Source organism: Xyrauchen texanus, chromosome 11 (assembly GCF_025860055.1).
Source record: "Xyrauchen texanus isolate HMW12.3.18 chromosome 11, RBS_HiC_50CHRs, whole genome shotgun sequence".
Classification (NCBI taxonomy): domain Eukaryota; kingdom Metazoa; phylum Chordata; class Actinopteri; order Cypriniformes; family Catostomidae; genus Xyrauchen; species Xyrauchen texanus.
The window spans coordinates 7,840,322-7,852,499 of NC_068286.1; the positions used below are offsets into that span (position 1 = coordinate 7,840,322).

Below are 12,178 nucleotides of genomic sequence, written 5' to 3' on the forward strand. Positions count from 1 at the left end.
CTCGAACAGGCTTTTGACATGAATCAGTAAATATCAACTCAGAACACCCTAGCAACTGCAGAGCAACTTTCTAAAAACCACAAAGAACACCATAGCAACGGCATAGTAACGTGCTAAAAAACACTCAGAACATCATAGCAACTGCATAGCAACATGCTAAAAACAAATCAAAACACTTTAGAAACTGCATATCAACATGCTAAAAACCACTTAGAACACTACAACAATCGCATAGCAACATGCTAAAATCACCCAGAACACCCTAGCAACTGCATAGCAAAATGCTAAAAACACCCAGAACACTTTAGCAATAGCGACAAGCCAAAAAACACTCAGATCACCTTAGCAACTGCATAGCAACATGCTAAAACCATTCAGAACACCCTAGCAACTGTATATCAACAAGAAAAAAAGAACAGCACTCAAAACATCCTAGCAACTGTATAACAACATGCTAAAACCACCCTGAACACCCTAGAAACATGCTAAAAACATCCAGAACAACCTAGCAACTGCATAGCAGCATGTTAAAAACACCCAGATCACCCTAGCAACTGCATAGCAACATGTTAAAAAAACACTCAGCATTGCGGTTCATTTTGTGCAAGGAAGCAACAAACAGTTTCTTCAGAAAATTTAAAACACTTGTCCATTCATGCCAGTCTCCCTTCTACAATTCCCATAACATGAAATAAGACATTTTTCTATTGAGACTTTGAGCATTGTCATCACATTCTTCTGTACTTATGTTACATTTGACCCACTTGTTGCTACATGACTGTTTGTGTACACACTGTTAGCTCTAAATATAGAAGAGGTGGAACGGTGCCTTTTAATTCATGCCTTCTGTTTGCAAGTGCCTCAACTTGTTAATAACCCACTAGGAAGCTTTTTATTCTCTTATGTAGGTTACTAATTAAATCGTAGAAGTTGTTTTTTTTATCCATGACTACATTTGGCCACAAAATGCAGATGTTCAGTTGGCAATCATGGAAACAGACTATTTAAGTCTATGAAATTTGCCTCCTCAGTTGATTTTATTCCCTCATAAACAGGTTTTAGCTAAAAGCCATCACCTGTATCAAGGCCAACTTTTCTTTTCCTTCACATGCACTAGTTTTGTGTGCAAAATAATGGCGCTGATGAAATGTGGTCACAAGCCAGTGGGTTTTAAATGGCCCATGCTTACTCTCTTTTCAGTGTATCATTATTATATTGCGGACTCTGAATGGACACACTAACATTAATCCCTACTGTAAAGAGAATTCAGGCTCCTCATGCATCTCTGAGTGCTGTTTAGAATAATGCTGAACAGAAATTAGTTTTTTCACAACCAAATAAAAACCTCATCTGTTTGGGAGAACATTGCTAATGTCTTCAATGCGTAAACACAGGCTGTTCCACAGCAAAATTACATAATTATGTACATGCTGTCTTTCTTTACTTGAATACTACAAAAATATACATAAATTAATAGTCTCTCTACCTACATCAAAAGATAAATAATCACAAATCTAAAAGGTATCCTTAATGTTAAAATAGCTCTAATCCTCAGCTAATGGCTAATGCTACATTTGGGTTGTGCTATCTGTCCGGTCAAGGTGTGGTTTCATAAACTCTAGCCTGGCTGATGCCATTGGGAACATTTAGTAGTCTGTCAATCAGTTCTTATCCCGCTTTACCACTGAATCCAGATGGCTTCTTCATGCATGTTTCCACACCTGTTTCTCTCACATGTGAATGTGGATATCAATGTCCAAAAAAAAACATCTGCTAATACTGTGACGAATGCTGTTTTTAAAGGTTGTGGAAGATTGAAAGAATATGGAATGCACAGCCAGATTCGTATTTCGATTGAATAGCGTTTGTCTAGGCAACATTGGAAATGCTGAGTAGGAAGGAGGTGTCGTTTCATGCAACATTCATGCCTTTTGTGAATTGATTGTTGTCTTCACTCTTTTCCTCTATGTTGCTTGGTGTCTCTGTGAGGTGGAGTGAAGATAGACAAAGTACTGACATCTTGAAGAGGCATTTAAATATGGAGGTGTTCTCGTCATCAATACAAGATCTTGGACCAAAATTAATGCAACTCTGGATGGAAATAAATGTTGTGACGTTGCATAAGGTTGTCGAAAACAATGTCACAACGAATGTGCACTGAATGTGTGTTATTGAGCTGATCTGGCCCATGTCTTCCAATCACTCCTGACCAGGTGCTAGCATCATGACCAACTCGGCCATTGAAATCGCCCAACATGATGATTCTATCCCGAGGGGCCACTTTAGCAGCACCTGTGACAGGAGGTCATAGAAGGCATCTGACTCATCAGCCTTTCCCGCATCCCTCCACAGATGTCCATCTTCGGGGGGGCATAAGTAACCACGACCACCACTCCTCGCCTCTGGTTGATGGGAAGGTGAACCCAAAGTAACCTGGGGCTCACAGCTTCCCACACCTCACCACCACGCTCCCACGCACCCTTCATTCTTTTGTTCAGAAGAAGAGCCACTCCCTGTTGTTTGGCAGTCTCCTGCCCCAAGTAGAGGACAGTCCACCCCTCATATTGGCAAGTCAGAGCCGGTCCACCGGACCTCCTGAACACCACAGCGATCCAGGTGGTACTCCTCCGCTGTGACAGTTCGAACATTCCACGTGGCCATCCGTAGTGGTTTTTTGTTGTTTCTGGAGGAGCCCCAAGGGTGAGGATTCAGTCTCCTGGCTCTGCCAGATGGAGTTTGGCCAGGAGACGTCATAGATGCCTGTCCCCCCAGGGCCTCCGGCACTAGCTTACTTTTTAATTTGTGGTTTAGTGGTAATCAGTTGAAGGTGAAGGGGTTACCAGCCCCTCGCACACATCCAGAGCCTCCATTTGGCCATTGTGGTGGCTACAAAGCACCATGATAAAAAAGCGGGGAGGGAACAGTCTCTATTGGCCCTCCCCCCCATGGCGCTCCCCACGACGTTGCCCGTCCAGCACCACACGGAGGTAGGGGGTTGTTTTGCCGGGCGCGCGCACACACACACACACACACACACACACACACACACACACACACATGTTTGTTTTCCTATCCTTATGAGGACTTTCCATAGACATAATGATTTTTATACCGTGCAAACTATAGATTCTATCCCCTAAACCTAACATAACCCCTAACCCTAATCATCACAGGAAACTTTCTGCATTTTTACATTTTCAATAAAACATTGTTTAGTATGATTTTTAAGCGATTTGAAATATGGGGACACTAGTCTATGTCCTCATAAAGCACATTTATAGCATAATAACCTTGTGATAACCAGTTTATAACTTACAAAATTGTCCTGGTCTATCACAAAAACGTGCGCGCACACACACACACACACACACACACACACACACACACACACACACTTACACTCATGTTATGTTTCCATGTTTTATGGGGACTTTCCATAGACATAATGGTTTTTATACTGTACAAACTTTATATTCTATCCCCTAAACCTAACCCTACCCCTAAACCTAACCCTCACAGAAAACATTCTGCATTTTTACATTTTCAAAAAACATAATTTAGTATGATTTATAAGCTGTTTTCCTCATGGGGACTGACAAAATGTCCCCACAAGGTCAAAAATTTCGGGTTTTACTATCCTTATGGGGACATTTGGTCCCCACAAAGTGATAAATACACGCTCACACATACACACACACACACACACACAGAGACACAGAGAGCACACACACACACACACAGATATATATGAAGTGTTGGGAGGGTTACTTTTGAAATGTATTCCACTACAGATTACAGAATACATGCTGTAAAATGTAATTTGTAACATATTTCGTTAGAATACTCAAGGTCAGTCACGTATTCTAAATACTTTGGATTACTTCTTTAGCACTGGTAGATTTTTTTCACTTATTTTGAGGATTTTTAGGTATTTTAGAGGAAAACAATAAAAAAATTATTATCAAGAATATGATTTTTACCCTAATATCAAAGGTCTTCTGCTCCAAACTTCAAATTTACTTCTCTGTCTGCTCGTATGAATGTAACACATCATTAGAAAGTGTTTCATCGCTGTTCAAATGCACTTTGGATCGTATAATTTATATGTATAAGTGTTTTCCATCTGAAAGGACTAAATAAAACAAAAGTAATCTCTTCAGTAATCAAAGTACTTTTTGAATGTAACTGTATTATAATTACCAATGATTTAAATTGTAACTGTAGTGGAATACAGTTACTTATATTTTGTATTTTAAATACGTAATCCTGTTACATGTATTCCGTTACTCCCGACCCTGTCTATATATATATATATATATATATATATATATATATATATATATATATATATATATATATATATATATATAAATACAGATTTACAGATACAATTATATATAAAAATATGTCTTTAATAAACATTACTATACAAGGTATTAATTTTTTTATTATTACAAATATCTAGTTGTGCTTTTATTTTGTCACAACCATGATATGTCAACTCATTCATCTATATTGTAAAGAAACTGTTTGGGATTATTAGATATTTCCCCTCATTTTAAGTAGGTCACATAGTGATATGCAAAATATGTTTAGTTTGTCAATAACACAGATTTTAATTCTGATGGCTGACAACTCAACAGATGGAGCTGAAAATAATTAATCAATAAATCATTAATTGCAGTTAACACCACATATTCAATATTATTCAGAATTAATTTTCAAAATTAATATTTGACAAGGCAGTACACATTGTTTTTGTGTACGGTTTACAGTGCACAAACTCTCTCTCGCCTCCATTCTTTTCATGAACTCTAACCACAAACCTCCAGTGTAAATCCATTATGTTTAATCCAGTATTCAGATCATATCCTTTTAAATAAAATGAGACTGTCATACTTGACTTGATTTGAATAGTAGGCCAGGAATGCTAAAGCACTTCATTAGGGATGCGTTTTTTCACTAACAGGATAGAAAGAAGACAAATCTGAGTGGAAGAGGATTCCCGTTTTGTTTATATCCGTGTGAATCCCTGTCACTTTAATCCCAGGTTTAAGGCACATGGCTCAAGAGAGTTTGCTTTGCATTTGAAGGGAGCAGCTGAATTTCCCTTTCTTTTCATCATCTATTACTGTGAGAGAGTGAATAAGACATTGACAGGAAGTCTGAGTGTTTGGCGCCGTTGGAGGGAAAATCTCGGGAGAGGGTATCAAGGACATCTGAGGTTAATTAGGAGAAAGTTAGACAGCAGCTTTTCAAATGGACATTTTGTTGCTGTTTCCTAATGCTTTAAGTGTCCTGTACTACTCTTAAATTCAGTAGCTATCTGCAGAAATGGATTTGGTTCGATAACCAATGCTGAATTCACGATTCAGCACTCTCACGATGCTTTACGCATAGCCTGAATAAAGTTAAGATTACGTTTTTTTTTTTCAAAATGATTATGGTAATGAAGCTGTGATGCAAGCTAACAGGTTCTTTGAACTTGTTATCTGTTAGCCAATCAGCTTGTGTCTTGCTCAGTTTTGAAGTAAACCAGTTTCACTGCAGTGTGCTGTGAGAGTTTTCTCTGAAACCCACCTCCACCCCAGCTCCACAGTTTATACATTCTACATGGGGATTGTTTGTATGTCTAGTGCAGCATGTCTTGCATTTTGTCTAATTGTGCAGCAACAGAATCATGTCCATATGCTTTACTCAGTGTAGTCTGCGTAGCTAGAAACGCTTGTATTCAAATATTTGCATGTATGTTTCTGACCTAAGTGTGGTACCTAAGGGAAAAATGGTCATCACTCATTGTAGGATTCAAACCTAGAATATTTTAGACTTCCCTTCTGGTGTAGTTTTTTATTTGTTCATTGATTTCTGCATTACATTTCCTCTCCTTTCTTCTCCTTCTTATTTTGCATTTAGTGATTGACATTGAGCGCTGTGTCTGCAAATCCATCAACCTTTCTGCTGGACTGCTAAAAGTGCAATTTACCGGCAGCACGCGCAGCCAACCGAACCTGCCAATGACCGCAATAGCTTTGGGAAATCACCCTCCTATTACTCTTCAGAATATCAGGAGCTGCCCAAAACTGAACTTGTAAGTGTCTTGACTTGACCTTAAAATGCATGAGCATTGCGAACATCTGTTATGTTGCAAGAACAGAGAGAAGTGTAAGAAATTAAACAGTTTTGTGTTTTTAATTCCATGTCTGTTAGCTTTGAGGTCATCTATATGCTAGTGTGCTCCCATTTGTTGACTAAAATATAGCAGATATTTACATTTATTATTTATAATCTTTCTTTTCTGTGCAAATGGACCAAAATAATCAATGACATGATTTTGCACTCATGGGCATTAACAGATCTGTGTAGAATAAAATGCTTTTCGCTAAAAAGGGCCGAGCCATTCGATACGTTGTGCCCCAATTTCCATTTGGAAAGATGCCAACACGAGAAAAGAAATGTGTTTGTGAAGCCATTTCATGTCATCTTTAACTGAACTGAGTTATTTTTGCCCTTTTAGTTTTATCTTTTAAAGATTGCCTTGTACTGATAGTATGAAGTTCAGCCAATTACCCACTGCTTATCAAATGGTCCATGAAGGATTGCTGTTGGAAGAGCAGTGAATTTAGCCATTGAAATTCTCAAACGCCCACAATTCACTTCTTAAAGAGATGCTTAATAAACTCTCCAGTGTCTACAGCTGAATTTAAATAAACCTCTAATAGGTGTAACAGCTAGAACATTTGGAAGTTATATTTCATATATCAGGTCAGTTATTTATCATTTCAATTTAATAGCAGGAATTTAATCTAAATTTCTTGAGTTTCTTTCTCGTGTTCTGCTAGAAATGCTCATATGTAGGCTACAGGCATCAGTTGACCTCAACTGCCTTGACTGTCACTATTAATTTGTGAAGGCAAAGTCTTAATTTATGTGAGAGTTCAGCCCTAATCCATAAATATGTAATTCGCTGATCTCATCCAACCTTTCTTGTGACCTGACGCTCTGACTGCTCGTTACTCTTCCTGTCTGTTCCTTCATATTATGAAAATCTCCATGTTTGACATATACAGGACAGCACCACATACCAAAAGTCATACTAATCTTTAAGAATCGTATGTAGGGCGCTACATTCAGGAGCGGGTTTGTTTATTAGCAATAATGAATAATTATCAAAGATAATTATCAGTTATTAAAATCAATAGAACATTGATTAGAATCAATGTTAGCTTTTTAATCCTTTAAATCAACAATCATCAAAGACAACCATCAATTATCAAATTCAATAGGATATTAATTACTATCAAAGATAATCATTAATTATTAAAATCAATGGAACACTGATTCAAATTAACACTAGCTTATTGATCCTATTGAATTCAACAATCAACAAAGATAACTATCAATTATCAAAATCAATAGAATATTAACAAGGATTAATATCACCGGGGCACCACCCTGGAACCAGGGACTAACAACCAGACAGTATAACAGTCTCAACATTAGATTGTCTCTTAGGAAAATCGCCGTCCGGAGAACATCGACATTCAAAAGAAACAATGAAGGCATCCAATGCCAGCGTTTGACACAGGTGTCTGCAAAACAAACCAAAACACTTCTCTTCGAAATATCACAAAGTTTATTGATGTAGTAATATCAACTAATAATCAATACAATGCAGTCGATAAACTTCCGACTTACAACTACAGTGACATGATTAGATATGGTAAACAAAATAAGCCTTTAACACATGAAAGGAAGATAGGTAGGTGTGTGTGTGTGTGCGTGCATGTGTGTGTGTGTGTGAAAGGAGTTACGCGCACAAAATAGCGGACGTGACTCTCATGGAGAGTACGTAATGCAAGATTTCCGGACAGAGAATATGGCCGCGAGTGTGGGCGGAGAGAAGCCGGCTTTCCTCGCTCTGTCGGTGGGAGGTACGGCTGCTGATTCTCAGCGAGCTGGCACAGAAATCAGCAACGTCGTCTTGGTTGAAGAGGGAAGCAAAATCTTCTTTCTTCACTTTGCAGATGGCAAACGGATAAAGATGCGGATTGCTAGGCGGTCTCCTTCGGATCCGTTAGAGTATTCGGTGGAACACAAAGTAATCTCAACTCATCCTGCGAGATGGAGATTGTATGGCCACAGTTTCAAGTCGTACGTTACTTCCTTGTGCAACGAGGCTATACCTGAGAGCAGCGATGAGCTGCGTCTACGCATGGCACGAAAAGTCGCTGGAAGCAATGCCCAGAAGGATCTCAGAGATATTTCTACTCTCGATGACATCATCGGGACGTCATTGCGGGGCGTTCTTTTGTGGGCCTCGTCCAATGGGGTTGAGAGTTAGACCCTTTGAATTTCACACAAAGGTGTAAAGAGAGCAAGGCTTCATGGGATTTGTGGTCTGTTTTGGACTCTCTTTGTTTGATTTTGGCATGGTTTTTATCAGTAAGATTTATGAATGTGTGGGTGTGTAGGCTTCAGTCAGGCTTTACGACTATGTGCAGGCCTGCCTTTGTCATATATCTGAATGCATGAAGCCCAACACGTATCATGATATATAATTAATTCATTCTTATAATAAGCTACTGTGTGGCTACTATTTTATATATTGTCATTGGGTAGCTTAGTTAGTGGAAATTTAGATGGATTGGATTTATAGTGACAGAAAAAATGCTGAAAAGTGCAAATCATGACACAGTAGGATTTTCATTAGCTTAAATCATTCTGTGCTTACTGAAACACTTAACACTGCCCCAGTAGCCAAAGTGGTAACTGTTGTTGGGAGTTTTGGCATGTGCGAGCTCCATTTTCCGATTGAAAGGTTCCCAGAAGGGTGCCGAAAGTGAGTTGTTTTCAGCCGTACAGGTTGTAATACAGTGAAGAGCAATGCATGTTATATAAACTGTACCCACCAAAACTGAACCAAACCATCAGTGGAGTAAAAATATGATGTTAGTGGGAAAAATGCAACCTCATAATCCTGCTTGTCACTTATTATGCATCCGTGATTATTTCCTGGTTTCAACGTGGGATCTGAACCTGGGTCTCCCACACTGCTGACACAACACGCTTCTGGTCATGCCACAGGGGAAGGTAAACATGTGAGAACCAATGCAAAAATGTCTGATGGAATATGGTGCTTGTCAGTTTGTCGGCATAATGTGGCCAATCCTAGTGTACTGGACCGTTTGGAAACAACATGCCAATTTTGTGTGTATAGTTCGGCAAAGTTATACACACAACTAGCAGATCAGTGATTAGGAAGTATTAGTTAGCGTCTACATTGTCCTGCTGTTGAGGAAGCCAGTAATGAGCTAGCAGCTAGCTAATTGGCTAAATTATATAGTTGTGTACCGAACAAGATAACACTGACAATGCAATACAGCAATTGACTGAACACAACAACTCCAACATCATGTTGTTTGAATTGGTAAACTTGCACTTGAGGAAATTTTTGTGTTGATTCCCTTAATTAAAAACAACTATGAATCTAAACATTTTCTTAGCCTTAGTATTAACCATTTTAATTATAGAAATGAGAAACAATATTTATAACAACAGGTACATTACAAGCATTGATCCAATAACAAGATTGAATTTTGTTAATGGTGGAGTGTTCACGTTCATAACCTATTAATACCAGCTAGTATATTGATATTTATAAAAAAACAATTCTCGATATCGATGAAAAACTTTTTTCGACATTTCTTTTTCGATATTTAGCCTATGCTCTACATCTAGACATTCGGATCAGGTACGTGTTGCTAAAATTGCAATTAGTTCGGCAAAGTTATACACACAACTAGCAGATCAGCGATTAGGAAGTATTAGCTAGCTAGCGGCTAAATTGTCCTGCTGTTGAGGAAGCCAGTAATAAGCTAGCAGCTAGCTAATTGGCTAAATTATATAGTTGTGTACCGAACAAGATAACACTGACAATGCAATACAGCAATTGACTGAACACAACAACTCCAACAACACCATTGCTGTTTATTGATGTACTATTTAGTTCATGATTCATTATACGTGCATTACCGCCACCTACTGATCTGGAGTGAGGAGCATCACAAGAAAGTCTCTCAGTGTAGTTAAACATCCGCTGAAGATGATGAAATTGGCGAAATTTCTTTGAAAAGGTCACACATAAACTGAGAATACTTGAACTTCAAATTAAAAGCTAGCCTACCAGTGGAATTACTTGTAAACAAACAAGTTATGTTTACTTTTTGAGGTCTAACAAACATGTGGACATTTTGTCCCCCCATTAATGGAGTGAAATGTATATTGATAAATACTGTTATCGAACGAAATGAAAAAAAAAATATTGTGATATTATTTTGGGCCATATTGCCCAGCCTATGTTATAAATGTGTTTGTTCATCACAAAGATAAGCATATAAATAATTAATGCCATTGTATGTTTAAACATAAATTCAAATATGTACCCTAATCAGGTAAAGATGAGATTAAAAATCTAATTTGGATCGCTTGGAAAGTAATTGGGCAGTAATTTGACCAATTTTTTTTTCACAGCCCTAAAATCATAATCAGGACACACATACCAGATCTGTCTGCTTACTTGAGAGTTATATTGCCATATTTTTCTCATTTACACGATGTCTAGCAGAGGCCCACTTTGATTTACCGTCCCATTTACTGATGTAAACAGCTTTGCTGGAGCTCACAATTTCTGCAGGAATTTCATTTCATAGCTCAGATGTGACTGGTTTTGAGGATGTGGCAGAAATATTTTGAGTCACTGTTGAAAGTGTCAATCTGATGTACTTGAGACGGAAACGTTTTACCTCTTTGAGTTTGTCTTTCTGTTTGCGTTTCATCAGCGATTGCTCTGAGGCAGAGCTGAGCTTTACAAACACCTATCTATTCACCTAATCTTTCCCTATTCTCTCACTGAACACAACCTCGTGTCTGCCAATCCATTGCTTCAGTAGTCTGTAGCTACATTCATAACTGAGAAAGCTGAGAAATGTTCATTCTGCTCATGATCTCACAAGTCACAAATGCCTTCACACCCACACATACATTTGCATCTATTTTCTTCGAAAAGTAATGAGAAAGTGCAAAAGGCACATAGTGGCAATATGCAGGTAGCTAAGAGTGCAAGTCATGCACTAAGATAGTCTCAAAAGTGATGCAGCTAAGAGTTTTAAGGTCTTGGCTGGTAACTGAATAGGCTTGAATCCCCAATGGGTCAATTCCTGAGTTTCCACCATTGTACCCTTGAGTGCCAAGTTGTTCCAAGGGGGTTGTCCCTGTCATTACAATGCACTGTAATGACAGGTATGATGTCAGTCGGACTAAAGTGCTAACATGACATTACAAAAAGACAAATTATTGTTTTAGTCCAACTGAAATCGAACTTTTAAAGTACATGTAAACATACTGTATGTTAACTTCTACAAATATTTGTATTCTGGTATTTATATGACATTTTGGAAATTTGTTTCATCATCAGATTGAACTAATTCAACTCTTTCCGTTTAATATGTATCAAATCAAATTGATTTGATAATTTCAAGATCTTGCACATCTGATCATAACAATAAAATCATGACTGTCATCTTCATATCTGCTGTGTTGGATCTAGAGGTAGACCGATATAAAACTGTGCTTATAGTTGATTTTTTTTAACAATCGGTTATCAGCAAAACTGTTTGGCGATAGATGATGGTAGTTTTTAAATTATTTTTAAATAATCCTCTATGGCCAATACTGGAGGATTACAGTTATAATGGCTCTACAGTATAACAGTGGCCTCTAGAAATGAAATAAAACAAATCCCTGACACCTTGTGAGGATTTGCTTTATCCAAATCTTTCATCAGTGACAATATTCATCCATGTTTTATCCATTTACATTTATGCATTTGGCAGATGCTTTTATCCAAAGCGACTTATAGTGCACTTATCACAGGGACAATCCCCCCAGAGCAACTTGGATTAAGTGCCTTGCTCAAGGACACAATGGTGGTGGCTGTGGGGATCGAACTAGTGACCTTCTGATTACCAGTTATGTGCTTTAGTCCACTACGCCACCACCACTCCATTATCCACACTTCAATGCATATTTTGTTCTTTTCATTTCCTAATCAAGTTTTCTAAACTGAAGTGAGGGCTTCATTTTAAAATAATAGGGGGGTTTCAAGCTTGTTTATAGTTTA

General features: G+C 38.0%; 1 pseudogene; it reads left to right on the plus strand.

Moving 5' to 3' along the window:
* LOC127652059 (TBC domain-containing protein kinase-like protein) overlaps positions 1–12,178 on the plus strand; it is a 63,511-nt pseudogene that overhangs the window by 28,707 nt on the left and 22,626 nt on the right.